A 16982-nucleotide genomic window follows, 5' to 3' on the forward strand; every position below is an offset into this window, starting at 1 on the left:
TGTAGGTTTGCGATCATCAAGGTAGCCAGCCCAATTTGCATCTGAAAAAGATTCTAACCGAAGAGAAGAACTGTGAGTGATTAGTAACCCATGTAACACTGTATGTTTGAGATACCTTAGTACACGTTTCATGGCTTGCCAATGAAGTTTTGTAGGACGATGCATAAACTAACATGCACGATTAATTGAAAATGCCAAATCAAGTCATGTAAGTGATAAATACTGTAAGGAGCCAACAGTACTCCTAAAAAGAGATGGATCCTCAATTGGATCTCCCTCAAATGTCGTGAGGGTATGAGATGAGGACATAGGTGATGAAATTGGTTTGGCGTCTAACATGTTCGTGCGTTTGAGAAGATCCAAAATATAACGGCGTTGAGAGAGCAATAGTCCGGATATAAGCTGTAAAACTTCGATGCCTAAGAAACAATTGAGTGAGCCTAGGTCCTTGATAACAACATCATTTTGTAGTTGGTGAAGGAGATCATCAATGGCTGATGGGACTGAAGCCGTGATGATGATGTCGTCGAGATAGATGAGTATGAGCATTGTGAGAGATACAATTTTATATATAAACAGTGAAGGATCAGCCTTTGATGCAGCAAATCCAAAGGTCAAGAGCTTACCACTTAGTCTTGAGAACCAAGCACAAGGTGTCTGTTTTAAACCACAGAGGGTTTTATCAAGTTTGTAAAAATGTGATGGAAAGCCCAAATGAACAAATCCTGGTGGTTAGCTTATAAAAACTTCTTCAGATAGCACTCCATCGACAAAGACATTTTGAATATATATTTGGCACATAGACCAACAGGAGAGCACTATACAGATGGTTTTTATGCTTCACAATTGGACTGAAAGTCTCCCTAAAATCAATCCCAGCTTGTTGATGAAATCCTTTTGCAACAAGACTCACCTTATGTCGTTCAATTGAACCATCCGCTTTCCTTTTTAATTTAAACACTCACTTCATCCCACTATATTATTGGCAGCAGATGACAGTACTAGAGTCAAAGTCTTATTCTGCAACAAGGCATTAAATTCGGTTAGCATGACTAGTCTCTATTCTGGAATTTTCATTGTTGATGAGTGATACGTAGGATACCTTAGTCCCATTTGGTCTTGTTGATACTAGAGGCTACATGCAAGATTTGTGATCGTAAATGGTGCCTTAGAGGTTGAGGTAGCACTTGACATGGTTTTTGAAGGTAGGGTTGTAAAACCATCAATGAATTGAACTCCATTATTGCCAATGAGGTAGAGAAGAATGGTGGTCTTGCAAATAGGATAATTATCCTTTGTGAGCTTAACAAAATTCTGTAGGTTGGAGAGGGTAATAGTGGGCGTGGAGGTGGAGGTGGTGGTTGATAAGGCACACATTATGCTAGAAGGATCAGAAGTAAGAGACATTAGTTGTGATTGGCTCTGATACCATATAAGATCACAGACTTCTTTGATTAAATGTGATTTCCTTCCTTACTCATGTACTGGGTTTTCATTAATATATAAGTTTAATTACCTTTTTAGTACTTAGGTTTGCATATTTTAATTTTTTCTCACCTGTGGTTCAAATCCTATCACAAATGATACTCGACTTATGGGAAAAAACCAACTTAGTAGCTCCGTTAGGTTCCGTCACTCATGTCATCACATACAAATGCCAAGTGTCCTAAAAATAGCCAAGAATATTGTGAGAAGGTTGTAAGTTTGTTTTAACTAGAAAAAGTTCTTTGAAAAACAAATTTTTAATTTTTTTGTTTTTTCCTTTTCTAAGGAATCAAGTAGTATGTAAATAATGATTTGATTCTGATGAGAGACAATGAAAATCAACCTCCCCATAACCTCCAGATCCAATACCATTCGCTTCCGAAAATTTTTTGGTGTATTTCTTAAGCTCTTCAAAAGAGAACCGCCTGGCTCCTTCCAATTGGGGAACACTACCACTTCCCATATTCATATCCCAATTTGCTGCATTTGTGCGACATTATAGCACAAATAAGTCTGTAGAAAATCCACATGATTAACTACAAGGTGCTAATTCTAAAATTATGCCTATCTTACCAAAGGGATTATTCTGTTCAGTAGTTCTTTTTGCTCTTTTCTTTTGGTGGAAAGCATATACTCCTGCAATGACTAGTAATAACAGGAGGATAGAACCACCAACTGCTGCTCCTATTATAATGCCACCGCTTACCTTTATATTTGATCCTGTATGTACCACAATAATGTGTTCGTGTGAGAGAGAATGCATCATGATAAGATTGAACAAGTATCACAATGCAATGAGCAAACATCATGACTACTAATTTTCAGCTCAAGTCTGCAAAATGTTTCAGATAAATGCAAGTAATCAAAAACTTCTTAATAACAATACGCCTATCTTAATAAGTGAAAAAACTTCTCAGCTACAAGTTTAAAGCCTTAATTGGTATGTTTATCTTGTCTGCTTACAGCTCATGAAGATTTGCAAGATTACTGATGCTTGAAGGCACAGACTCACTAGGTGAATTTCTATCCAAGCGTCTGTTATCAAAAAGCCTGCCTAAAAAAAAAAAAAAAAAAAGCAGGCAGAAAATTAATGTATATAACTGACAGTGTTCGTATAACTATTTAGATACTGAAACAAAAAGTCCCATTCCTCAATTTCCATACTGAAGACATTTACTCTGGTTTTGTCAGCAACTTAAGCTATAATTACAAGTTCTTGAAAATGGACAGTTTAATCGAGCTTACACATGTATGGCATTCATATTTGAGCTGAAAAGTTGAGGCAGAATTGTGCCCGACAGCTGGTTCTTTCCAAGATGACTGTTTAGATAATGAAGGAAGCTTAGATGGTTCTTAATTACAGAAAACAAAACAAAAAAGAATTAATCAGCTTGAAATCAAGATGAAAGTTGGACAGCCAAGAAACAACCTATTGTGTCTCGTTCCAGTACGGAGTCTGAATACAAGGCCTTAGCCAATGCCACTGCAGAGTTGATTTGGATTCAATCATTGCTCAAAGAACTTGCGGTCTTTCTCTCGGCAGCACCCATTCTTTATTGCAATGATATTGGTGCCACCTATTTAACTTCAAATACAGTCTATCATGCCCAAACAAAACATATTGAAATTGATTATCATTTTGTGTGGGATCGGGTAGCTACAAAGACTTCTTGTTAAATCTCTCTCTAGCAAAGGTAAATTGGCCGACATTCTTACTAAGCCTCTGGTCTCTGCTCTTTTTGCTCACCTTTGTACCAATCTTAACGTTTGTTCTCAACTGTTAGGATTGAGGGGGAGTATTGAATTGAATTCTTTAGCTACACGAAAGGTCAAAGCTCCAGCTCAAGTTACACCACCATACCGGGTCAGGTCTACAGACACCATACCTCCTCAGCCTTGTTTGGTAAAGGCGTTGGAGTTGGCCTAGACACTATTCATCACCATTTCCCAAAAATATTAACATAAAAACATTTTCATATTTTCACTTTTTATATCACATCATTCACTTTTTATTATTATTCAAATAAAAAAATCACTACAAAACAAAACTTTTTCACTTTTTCATACCGCTTTTTCACTTTTTTATACAAAATATTCATACTTTTTTTTCACATCAATCTACATTAACTACAGTGTCTAGGTCAACTCATTTACCAAATACCACTCTCTTCTCTAAGTTTCTTGTTTATTTGGTTCTCGTGAGAAACTGCTTTTATTGTTTGTACTTTTATGATAAATAGAACAGAGGACCAAGTCCTCACGCGGCAATTACAAACATCAGTGTCTCTATTTTAAGGAAAAGACTTGTCTCAATTTTTGGGTAACATACCTGACATGTTGGGCTTTCAAGTCATCACAAAACTTACAAAAAGAAAAAAGAAAAAGTCATCACATAGGCCCCGTTTGCAAGTAACGTGATAGGACTTCATGGGGGTAGAAAATCAACGTAGGCATTTATTGACACTCCTGAATTCAAATTTGTTGAAAAGGAAAATAGATTTTGAGGGGGAGTGTCCCGAAGAAACAGTGCGCTCTCAAGTCTTGACTTATGTGGATATACAGTATACATATATTACTTTCTTTCTCCGAGAAAGAAAAGATCAACCATTTGAAAATCAATGGGAGCCATTACCCATCTTTTCGTCTACTCTGTGTTCTTCTCTCTGTTTAGAATCTCCATTACACAAGACTCTATTACTCCAAGGCAGTCAATCACAGACGGTGGCACTACTTTAGTTTCAGCTGGCGGATCATTCCGGTTGGGATTCTTCAGCCCAGGTAACTCCAATAGTCGGTATGTGGGAATTTGGTACACAGTATCTTCGGAGACAGTTGTGTGGGTAGCCAACAGAGAAGCTCCGCTTAGCGATCACTCGGGAGTTTTAAAGGTCACTGATGATGGAATTCTTGTGCTTCTTAATAGCACGAGTGGTGTTGTTTGGTCGTCTAATACATCAAGAACCGTAGAAAATCCAGTTGCGCAGCTCTTGGACACCGGAAATCTTGTTTTGAAAGATAGAAACGATGATGACCCAGAGAAGTTTTTGTGGCAGAGTTTTGATTATCCTTGTGACACGCTCCTACCAGAAATGAAACTTGGATGGAACTTAGTAACTGGTCTAGAGAGGTTTTTATCATCTTGGAAGAGCACGGAAGATCCTGCTCAAGGTGAGTATTCTGTACGGATAGATCTTCGTGGGTATCCACAGTGGGTTAATATGGAGGGAGATTCAATAAAGACTAGACCAGGGCCATGGAATGGCCTTGGTTTTACGGGATATCCTAAATTAAGACCGAATCCAGTATTTGAGTATGAAGTCGTGTTGAATGAGAAGGAGGTCAGTTACGGGTTCAAACTCCTTAACACTTCTGTTTTCTCAAGATTTGTGGTAATCCCATCAGGCGTTGCGCAACGATACGTATGGATGGATCGGAGATTTACTTGGGAGCTCTTCTCTACATCCCAGGCAGATCAATGCGAAAATTATGGCTTATGCGGTGCATATGCTACCTGCAACATCAATGAGTCTCCTGTATGTTCATGCTTGGAAGGATTCTTTCCCAAGTCTCCAAAATATAGGGATTCGATAGATTGGTCTGATGGGTGTGTTCGAACAACTCCTTTGGAATGCAATGACGGAGATGGATTCCTAAAGCGCACGGGGGTGAAATTGCCCGACACGTCTTCTTCCTGGTATAACAGGAGCATAACCCTCCAGGAATGCAAAGGAATGTGTTTGAAAAACTGCTCCTGCACAGCATATTCACCTTTAGATGTCAGGGGAGAAGGAAGCGGCTGCGTGCTTTGGTTTGGTAGCCTAATTGATATAAGAAGAGAATTCGCTGGGGGTGGGCAAGACCTCTATTTAAGGATGGCCATTTCAGAATTGGGTACGATTTCACTTCTATTTTCTCTTTGGATTTTGCTGATTTTTTTTTTTTTTTCTTAAATTTTAAATAGGAGTAACTTCGCTAAAGACTCCGAAACTTTAACTCGTTTGGACAAAACCCCTTAAACTTCAAAATCTCTCAATTTAGTCTCATGAACTTTCAATTGCTCTCAATTTGAATCCCTCCATCAAATTAGCTGTTAGAAATACTATAAAATACAAAAATATCCCTGATTTTCATTTTTTTTAAATAAAAAAAATGTTTTGGAATTAAGGGTAAAGTTGAAATTTTATAAAAAAAGTTAGGGGTATAAACGTCATATAACGTTTAAAATCTGACGAAGGGGTCCAAATTAATTGCAATTGAAAGTTCAAGGGATTAAATTTGGAGATTTTGAAGTTTTGGGGGGAGAGGGGATTTGTCAAATCGGGTAGAAGTTCAGGAGTCTTCAGTGAAGTTACCTCTTTTAAATAAGACATGGAAAACTATGTCATCGGATTTCTAACGGTGAAAGTACAATTTTTACATGTTTGTTCATTTTATGAGGTAGAAATGACGATATACTACTAATTAAATGATTAAGTTTATAATTTTTTACATGTTAAGTTTTTGGATAAATAATAATTTAAGGTGGTATCACAGCTCATGAATTGAAATCCTGATTATAGAGTTTATAAAGCTTGCTTAATAAGGTGATCATACAACAACTAGACAAATTGTAATGCTTGGAAAAGTAGGAAGTGGGGGTGTTGAGATCAACTGCTTCATCCACTTTATTCGCACCCATTTCCTCTCTAGATACTTGACTTTGTTTTGGCCTTTCAGAACATCTTGAAAAAAAGAGGCGCTCCGGTGAGAAGAAAGTAGTAGGAATTATAGTTAGCTCAACATTGCTATTTGTGGGAGTGACAATAGTTGCACTAGTCTCATGCAAGAAGAAACTCAAAACCCAAGGTAAAAACTCAAAACCCAAATATGCCTTTCACGAAGAACATATTTGGGGGTAAGTATTTCACTTTGGATAAAAGAACTATCAAAGATTTTTTTTTTTCATGCCCATGCATCTCTTGCTTTTTAGGAACAACAAAAATAAGTCATGGGAATGAAGATATGGAGTTACCGATGTTTGATCTAGCAGCCATAGCTAATGCAACAGATAATTTTTCAAACAACAAGAAGCTAGGAGAAGGTGGCTTTGGACCTGTGTACAAGGTAAATAAGCTATATTCTTCATTTTCCGGGCGACGTCGTGTGTTACTATTGAAAGATACGCTATATAACAACATACGTGCATTACTATTAAAATGACGTTGCCCAGTAGGGCGATGTTGTTTCTACAGTCGTTGGCGTCACTGGGGTGAAGTCGTTCCACTATTGAAACGACACCTCTCAAAATGAGGTGTAGTTTGCACAGAAACGACACCATCTATGGCATCGTTGCATTGCTCAAACGATACCTCTTTTTGAGAGGTGTTGTTTGCACAGTGAAAGGAAGTGTGTTAGTGTTGTTTTGTTAAAACGACACCTTTCAAAAGGAGGTGTCATTTGCACAGTAATGACACCATCTGTGGCGTTGTTGCACTGTTCAAACAATATCTCTTTTTGAGAGGTGTCATTTGCACATTGAAGGGACGCTTGTTAGTGTCGTTTTGTTAAAACGACACTAAGCCATGCATCACCATCCTTAGTTTTTTTGTAGTGTCCAAGTTATACACACTCTTTCATTTTCAGGGTAAATTACCAGATGGAAGAGATATAGCTGTGAAGAGGCTCTCAAAGAATTCTAAACAAGGATTGAACGAGTTGAAAAATGAAGTTATTTTCATTGCAAAACTTCAACATCGTAATCTTGTGAAGCTTCTTGGTTGTTGCATTCAAGAGAATGAGAACATGTTAATCTATGAATATATGCCCAACAAAAGCGTAGACTTCTTTATTTTTGGTTTCAACCTTGACCTTGACTTGATTTAGAGCATTCATGTTTAGACTTATCCTCTTTAATTAATGAAATTGATTGTACTAACATGAGTGTGAAATTGCACAGATCAAGCAAAGAGTAAATTACTAGATTGGCATAAGCGCATTAATATTATTCGTGGTGTTGCTAAAGGGCTCCTCTATCTTCATGAAGACTCTAGATTGCGAATTATCCATATAGATCTCAAAGCTAGCAATATCCTTCTTGATAACAACATGAATCCAAAAATTTCGGACTTTGGCCTTGCTAAATCATTCGGGGGAGATCAAATTGATTCCGAGACCAATAGGATTATTGGAACATAGTAAGTATGCTTAAACTTCTTTTATAGATTAAGTTCAGCTGTTTTTAACTTCTTTTCATTACAATGATATTTGGCAGTGGTTATATGTCTCCTGAGTATGCAATGCATGGACAGTACTCAATAAAATCTGATGTATTTAGCTTTGGAGTTTTAGTATTGGAGATATTGAGTGGAAAGAAGAACAGGGGATTTTGTCACCCAGACCACCACCTTAATCTTCTTGGACATGTAAGCTCAAAGAGTGACATATCCTACTAATTTACTTTTTCTTTTTTTTTTTTCTTCGAGTTTCACTAACAATGCAATTCCTGATTGTATAGGGGGTTATCATGCCCCTATTATTATGATGCTTTTTTAATATCATCGGCCAGTTTGAAGACATGCAGTCCGACCCATTAAATTTTGGCTTTCATTTCTTTCAGGTGTGGAAACTATGGATGGAAGACAGGCAAATGGAATTGATCGATGAATTGGTAGGTAACTTGTGCACTCTATTGAGTGTATTACGACACATTCATGTGGGTCTGTTATGTGTGCAACAAAGACCGGAAGATAGACCAAACATGTCATCTGTTGTTCAAATGTTAAGCAGTGAGAGTTTATTGCCTAAGCCGAAACAGCCGGGTTTCTTTTCCATAGATTCACCTAAAGCAGATTCTTCATCTAGAAAGCATGTAACTTGTTCAGCTAATGAAATCACCAGTTCAGTGTTTGAAGCACGATAAAGTACATCATTTGAGAGCAAGAGCAGAGATTTGTTTTTATAGGAATTTATGTAATCTTGATTTCAGCATATTTAGCTAAACAAAAAGATTTGGAAGCTGCTACTCTTTTGGACAGAAGGGTCAAAAAGATGAAGAGCTTTGGCTAAGTGCAAGACCGATCCTACCATATTCATGTTGTTTATTCATATAGTAGATTAATCTTTACACATAGGACTATATCATGTGTTTCAGAGTGTTTGTTCTTCTATGAATAATTTTAGAATCAATTTCTTTAACAATGCATACTATAAATTTCGATCTAATTTTTCACCTGAAATGCAGTTAAAAGGTTGCAATTGAAAGTTTATGCCAAAACATGCTCTCCAGGAAACTCTTGGCTTTCTTTTACTGACTGATGCCTTGTCTTCTGCATATCTTACTAGTATTCAATTAAAAACTCTGTGGCTACTTTGTAACTCTTCTGTACTAAAAGTTAAATACCAAAAACATTTAACGTTTTGCTGTTGTCTTTTACTGGCAATAGCAATAAAAGTAAATATTAAAGCACTACAGTAGATGTATGAAGAAATTTAAAATAATTTTTTCTTGTCTTTACGCATATACTCTAACGAGCCTTTAGCAATGTAATGGTTAGTCCATTGGTTGAAATTCTAAATTGCTTGATGAAGAATCTATATCTGGCAGAAAGCTTTGGGTAAGAAGACCGGGCTCTTTAGGCTAAACTGCATTGCTGGGTTTTTTTTTTTTATTATTATTATTATTTTTTTCTTTCTTTTTATTGTTGGCTGCATTTTGTTCTTCCTGCTAGTTCTTTATCTGGTTGCTAAGAAAGTTTTCAGTTCCGGAGATGAAAATTGAGTGATTATTTATGTTTGGTTGCTTAGAAAATTTGGGAGAAGGGAATGAAACTATAGAGTAGGTTTATGTCTTAAGGGATAATTACCTGGCAAGAAGTAGCTGTGTCTAGATAAAGTGTTGCTGGAGCGGATATCACAATAAACAATACCATTACGATGATGTGGGAGACTGGATTTGTTGGTTGAACTATGAGAGAAAGTGCATGAGTGTAGAGAATTGCAAGAACATGGAAAATTATAGAATACATGGGAGCTAAATTTGGAGAAGTGGGAAGAAGCTTCTACAAAAGCATCAATAGTATCCATGGTAGAACTGAAGAAGTATGCTCTCTATTCATATAATGAGCCCGTGAGTAGTTGGTATTATAGGACCAGCTGTAAAGAGAGTTAAAATGCTTAATCTATTCACTACAAACAAAGACATGTAAAGAGCCTTTTTGGCAGATTGCACAATGCTGGAGAGATGAGAGATTCTTGCTCTGTAGCAGATTAACAACTAGAGGGGTTCGATTTGGAGGTTCTGTGATTTCTCACGTAGGAGAGCAGAAAGTTCAAGGACTAAAGGACCATGCTGCAGTAGAAGATTGGAATTTTTTTATTTTTATATATATTTATGCACGGAGGCTTGCTTCCTCTCAGACTCATTTTTGTTCCTTCACTTTCTGTTTATGGAAACCCAGATGAAATTGCAAAGTTGATTGGGTGGACAGGATATCCAGAATGATTATGATTGCTGATGTTTTTGGACATGAAGCATTTCACTGCATCTCACTTCCTTGATTCTGTGATTTATTCTTGATTTTCTTTGGCAAGTAAAACAGAGTTTTATGTGACAAACCAATATATGCCCCTTTTAAAGTTGTTCAAAGCTTCACTTCCGTTTGAGGCATTTCAAGTTGGCTTTGTTTTTTTGGTAAGTCTTTGACATGGTTTGATGTTGTAAGCTTGGTTTGCCTTCTACTGTTAATAAAGAAGCTATACAGAGTTGTGTAAGTGCAAGATTAACCGAAAAAGCCAAATCAAATCAGGTAAGTGATAGATATTGTAAGGAGCCAACAGTACTCCTAAAAAGAGATGAATCCTCGACTGGCTCTCCCTCAAATATAATGAGGGTATGAGATGAGGACATAGGTGATGAAAGTGGTTCAGCCTTTTAACATGTTCGTATGTTTGAGAAGATCCAAAATATAACAACGTTGAGAGAGCAATAATCCGTATTTGAGTTGTAAGACTTCGACGCCTAAGAAATAATTGAGTGAGCCAAAGTCCTTGACAACAACGTCATTTCGTAGCTGGTGAAGGAGATCATCAATGGCATTTGTATGTAACGACATGTGGCATTTCGTTAGTTTTGGCTAACGGAACCTAACGGAAGTACTAAGTTGGTCATTTCGCATAAGTCATGTACAATTTGTGATAGGATTTGAACTCCAGGTAGGAAAAAAAAAATTGTACAAAACTAGGTACTAAAAAAGTAATTAACCCTAATATATATAAGTATTTATAAGATAAACCCTACAGCTAAGTATTTGACTCTTACTTTTCTTAGGTTATCGCACCTTATCAAATTACATTAGATTTTGTCTCAACAACTTTATTATTAAGAGTCTTATCTCTTGAGTTTGAATAGGACTTATCTTGAGTTTGAGTAAGACTTGAATAGATGCTTATCTTCATTCATAGCTTTAACAAATGGGAATGGTCTAAGAGCGTTCTTATATATCAACCTTGTCAAATTTTACTCACTAAAATAATTAAAAGTACAATTTTCTCTATTTTAACTACCCACTTTTTTAAAGCACTCATAGCAGTCTTATTATTTTAACTATCAATTTTTACTATTTCATTTAAATATTCTTTTTCAAAGACTTCTTCATTTATTTTTTATTTTTTAACTTTTTACGGTGGATAAGCTTTGGATTCCGTTGGTCCAATGAATGTGGTGGGACTCCACACCGCATGATTCAATCAAAGTAATCAAAGAAAACGGAAAGCAAGAAAACGAATGGTGTTTTAACGCCTCCATTGTTGGGAAGGTGAGAAGAGCCCAAGTCTTCACTTGTATGGAAATGAGTTAAAAAGAAAAATATGATAATTAAGATAAATAAATGATATTTAGTTTCGGTTACTTTCTGCTTGTCTTGTATGCTCACTCATAAGAGAAAATAATTGAAGTTTGGGTTTTGTTATGAATAATGAAGTGCGTAAAAGTTATAATTCAGTTGAATTATAACAAGATGATAGTAATTTGATTTTACAAAAATTGCCTCCAAGTTTTATATTTATTAGCCATTTTGATAAAAATTTCATTATGTTTTATGTTATTCATAACAAAAACATTAACAATCCAAAATACAAAACACCAAAAATATTTTCACATTTATGTCACATTAATAGATTTTTTTTTTTTTTTTTAAAAAAAAAAAAAAATAATGTGATGACCCTTGAACTTTCCGTCATTTTTTTTTTTTTTTCAATTGGCCCTTGGGGGGCCAACCACCCCCATGGCCCATGAGGTTGGTTTGGCCAGCCCCAATCCAGCCAGATGGGGTGGCCAGGCCATTTCCATGGCCAAAGGGGGTAGCAGCCACCCCTAAACCTTTTTTTAAAAAAAAAAAAAAAATATATTAATTAATTAATTAAATATAAAATTTTTAATTTTTTTAATGTTTTTAATTCTTTAAAAAATAATTTTTATTTTTAATTAGATATATTAACACGTGTCAATCTCTTACTGTGCTGATGTGGCATTTCGTAAAATTTTAGATAGAATTTACATGGAGGTACCATCTCCATCTTTAGGCAAACAATAAATACCTTTTCTGATAAAATGTAAACTCCAAGAGTAAAAAATAAAGAAATTAAACTATATGGGTGTATAAGATATTTAACCTTATAATTTCTTATTCATTTGTAAGTAAACAGTACTCACTGACCATTTATTTTTAGTTAAAATTATGAGACTTAAAAAGAAAAATTTTAACCACTTTTACTAAATTGTTTCAATAAAATAACTAAAAAATAATTTTAATGAGACTGCCTAAAATGCTATAACCAGTCGATGGCGGCCACGTAAAATAGCAATGATACGAACAGACGTTACCCAACAAAAAGAAAGGACAAAAATCAGTTACTCTATTCAATCTTCGGGCACCATCACTGGCATGTTGGGCTTTCGATTCACATTACATATGGTCCCGTTTGCAAGTAACGTGATAGAACTTCCATGCAGTAGATGGTTGGTAGAATGAAAAAGCATTCCTTGGCCGCCCTTACCGACACTCTGAAATCTGAATTCCAATTTGTTGAAAAGCAGAATAGATTGAAGGGGAGTGTCCCGAAGAAACAGTGCGCTCTCAAGTCTTGACTTATGTGGATATACAGTATACATATATTACTTTCTTTCTCCGAGAAAGAAAAGATCAACCATTTGAAAATCAATGGGAGCCATTACCCATCTTTTCGTCTACTCTCTGTTCTTCTCTCTGTTTAGAATCTCCATTACACAAGACTCTATTACTCCAAGGCAGTCAATCACAGACGGTGGCACTACTTTAGTTTCAGCTGGCTCATCATTTCAATTGGGATTATTCAGCCCAGGTAATTCCAAAAGTCGATATCTGGGAATATGGTACACAACATCTCCAGGGACAGTTGTATGGGTAGCCAACAGAGAAGCTCCGCTTAGCGATCGCTTAGGAGTTTTAAAGGTCACTGACGATGGAATTCTAGTGCTTCTTAATAGCACGAGCGGTGTTGTTTGGTCATCAAATACATCAAGTACTGTAGAAAATCCAGTTGCGCAGCTGTTGGACACCGGAAATCTTGTTGTGAGAGATAGAAATGATGATGACTCAAAGAAGTTTGTGTGGCAGAGTTTTGACTATCCTTGTGACACACTCCTACCGGAAATGAAGCTTGGATGGAACTTAGTAACTGGTCTAGAGAGGGTTTTATCATCTTGGAAGAGCATGGATGATCCTGCTCAAGGTGCGTTTTCAATACGGCTAGATCCTCGTGGGCTTCCGCAAATGTTTAATATGGAGGGAGATTCAATAAAGACTAGAGCAGGGTCATGGACCTAAATTAAGACCAAATCCAGTATTTGAGTATGAATTCGTGTTGAATGAGAAGGAGGTCAGTTACGGGTTCAAACTCCTTAACACTTCTGTTTTCTCAAGATTTGTGGTAATCCCATCAGGCGTTGCGCAACGATACGTATGGATAGATCGGACATTTACTTGGGAGCTCTTCTCTACATCCCAGGCAGATCAATGCGAAAATTATGGCTTATGCGGTGCATATGCTACCTGCAACATCAATGAGTCTCCTGTATGTTCATGCCTGGAAGGATTCTTTCCCAAGTCTCCAAAATATTGGGATTCGATACATTGGTCTGATGGGTGTGTTCGAACAACTCCTTTGGAATGCAATGGCGGAGATGGATTCCTGAAGCGCACAGGGAGGAAATTGCCAGACACGTCTTCTTCCTGGTATAACAAGAGCATGAGCCTTAAGGAATGCGAAGGAATGTGTTTGAAAAACTGCTCATGCACAGCATATGCAAGTTTAGATGTTAGGGGAGGAGGAAGCGGCTGCGTGCTTTGGTTTGGTAGCCTAATTGATATAAGCGAATACTCCGACTCCGAGGGTGGGCAAGATCTCTATATAAGGATGGCCACATCAGAACTCGGTATCGTTTCACTTTCTCTTTGGATTTTTCTGAAATTTTTTTCTTATATTTTAAAGAAGACACGGAAAACTATGTAGTCGGCTTTCATACAACCACTAGACAAATTTTAATGCTTGGAAAACTAGGAGGTGGGGGTGTTGAGATCAACTGCTTCATCCCCTTTATTTGCACACATTTCCTCTTCTAGAGTATTGGCGAAAAGAGTTATTCTCAATGATACCTGACTCTGTTTTGATCTTTCAGAACAACTTAAGAAAAAGTGGCGCTCTGGTGAGAAGAAACTAGTAGCAATTATAGTCAGCTTAGCATTACTAGTCGTGGGAATGATAATAGTTGCACTCGTCTCATACATATGGAAGAAGAAACTCAAAACCCAAGGTAGAAACTCAAAACCCAAATATGCCTTTCACAAAGAACATATTTTGGGGTAAGTATTTTGCTTTGGATAAAAGAACTATTAGAGATTTTTTTAGGCCCATGCATCTCTTGTTATTTTAGGAACAACAAAAATAAATCATGGGAAGGAAGATATGGAGTTCCGATGCTTGATCTGTCAGCCATAGCTAATGCAACCGATGATTTTTCAAACAACAAGAAGCTCGGAGAAGGTGGCTTTGGACCCGTGTACAAGGTAAATAACAACATAAATCGAAGAGCTATATTTTTCATTTTTAGGGCGATGTCGTGCGTTACTATTGAAACATACGCTATATAACAACATACGTGCATTACTATCAAAATGACGTCGCGCTACTCGGCGACATTGTTTCAACAGTTGTTATCGTCACTAGGGTGACGTCGTTTCACTGTTGAAACGACACCTCTCAAAAAGAGGTATCGTTTGCACAGTAACGACACCATTGTCGCATCATTGCACTGTTCAAACGACACCTCTTTTTTTGAGGTGTCGTTTGCAACGTGAAGGGATACAGGTTAGTGTTGTTTTAACAAAATGACACTGCCCGGCGTCACCATCCTTAGTATTTTTTGTATTGTCCAAGTTAAACATGCTACATTATTAATTTCAGGGTAAATTGCCAGACGGAAGAGATATAGCTGTGAAGAGGCTTTCAAAGAATTCTAGACAAGGGTTGAATGAGTTCAAAAATGAAGTTATTTTGATTACCAAACTTCAACATCGTAATCTTGTGAAGCTTCTTGGTTATTGCATTCAAGAAAATGAAAATATGTTAATCTATGAATACATGCCCAATAAAAGCTTAGACTCCTTTATTTTTGGTTTGAACCTCGACCTTGACTTGATTCAAAGCATTCATGTTTAGTCTTATCCTCTTTTATTAATGAAATTGTTTACTAAGAATGTAGCCAGGTATGTGCTAACATGAATATGAAATTGGACAGATCAAGCAAAGAGTAAAGTGCTAGATTGGCATAAACGTATCAACATTATCCGTGGTGTTGCTAAAGGGCTTCTCTATCTTCATGAAGACTCTAGACTGAGAATTATCCACAGAGATCTAAAAGCTAGTAATATCATTTTAGATAACAATATGAATCCAAAAATTTCGGACTTTGGCTTGGCTAAATCATTTGGGGGAGATCAAGTTGACTCTGAGACTAATAGAATTATTGGAACATAGTAAGTATGCTTAAACTCAATTAATAGGTTAAGTTTAGTTGTTTTTTAACTTAGTTTTTCTTTGTAATGGTATTTTGCAATGGTTATGTGTCTCCAAAGTATATGGTGCATGGACGGTACTCGGAAAAATTTGATGTGTTTAGCTTTGGAGTTTTAGTATTAGAGATATTGAGTAGAAATAAGAATAGAGGATTTTGTCACCCAGACCACCACCTTAATCTTCTTGGACATGTAAGTATTAACAATGCAGTTATTGATAGTAGAGAGCCCCTATTATTCTAATGTTCTTTTAGTTAAGAGCCAATATAAATGGAGTCTGACTAACAAAAATTTTATTTTAAATTTCTTTCAGGCATGGAACCTTTGGATTGAAGACAGGTCAATGGAACTTATTGATGAATTGGTAGATAACTTGTGCACTCTATCTAGTGTATTACGACACATTCAGGTGGGTCTGTTATGTGTGCAACGAAGACCAAAAGATAGACCAAACATGTCGTCTGTTGTTCAAATGTTGAGCAGTGAGAATTTATTGCCTAAGCCAAAACAACCAGGTTTCTTTTCAGATTCACCTAAAGCAGATTCTTCATATGGGAAGCATAGAACTTGTTCAGCTAACGCAATCACCAATACTTTGTTTGAAGGACGATAAAGTATGTCACTTGAGAGCAAAAGCAATGAGTTTTTTTTTTTTTTTTTAATACGAATTTATGTAATCTTGATTTCAGCATATTTAGCTAAACAAAAAAGGTCTGGAAGCTGCTACTCTTTGGGACAGAAGGGTCAAAAAGATAAAGATCTTTGGCTTAGTGCAAGGCCGATCCTACTATATTCATGCTATTTATTCATATAGTGAATTAGTCTTTACACATAGGACTAATATCATGTGTTTCAGAGTGTGTTCTTCTTTGAATAATTTTAGAATCAATTCCTTTGACAATGCATACTATTATTTTATATCTAAGTTTTGACCTGAAATTGGAAGTTTATGCCAAAACATGCTCTCCAAAAACCTCTTGGCTTTCTTTTACCGACTAATGCCGTGTATTCTACATATCTTACTAGTATTCAATTAAAATTTCAGTAGCCACTTTACTGATCCCAGATTCCCAATGCTCTTTCCTCTTTATATGGTGTCCATGCATGAATACATTGCTTGACACAAATGAATAAGTTCCCTGTTTCTCATGCCACTCGCTATCTCTAGTTTTCAAAACACTTACATCAGATTTGACTAAGAACAGTCCATTAATTGCGTAGTTCGAAGACATTTAACTGCTTTATGGGCAAAGGTTTAAGTATACAAAATATTTAGAGATTCTTACGTTCCATCCACTCTGCTTTACTTTGCTTCAATTTCATCTCCTTCAAATATATTAGCCATGCCAAAGTCTGAAATTTTCGGATTCATCTTACTGTTGAGTGAAACATTGCTAGCTTTTAGATCTC

At 36.4% G+C, this 16982-nt stretch overlaps 1 pseudogene; it reads left to right on the top strand.

Moving 5' to 3' along the window:
- Nucleotides 1-4103: 4103 nt before the first annotated feature.
- LOC132174519 (uncharacterized) lies at nt 4104-16185 on the top strand (annotated as a pseudogene).
- The last annotated feature ends 797 nt before the right edge of the window (nt 16186-16982 follow it).

The sequence above is a fragment of the Corylus avellana genome, chromosome ca3 (assembly GCF_901000735.1).
Source record: "Corylus avellana chromosome ca3, CavTom2PMs-1.0".
In the NCBI taxonomy this organism is placed as follows: Eukaryota; Viridiplantae; Streptophyta; class Magnoliopsida; order Fagales; family Betulaceae; genus Corylus; species Corylus avellana.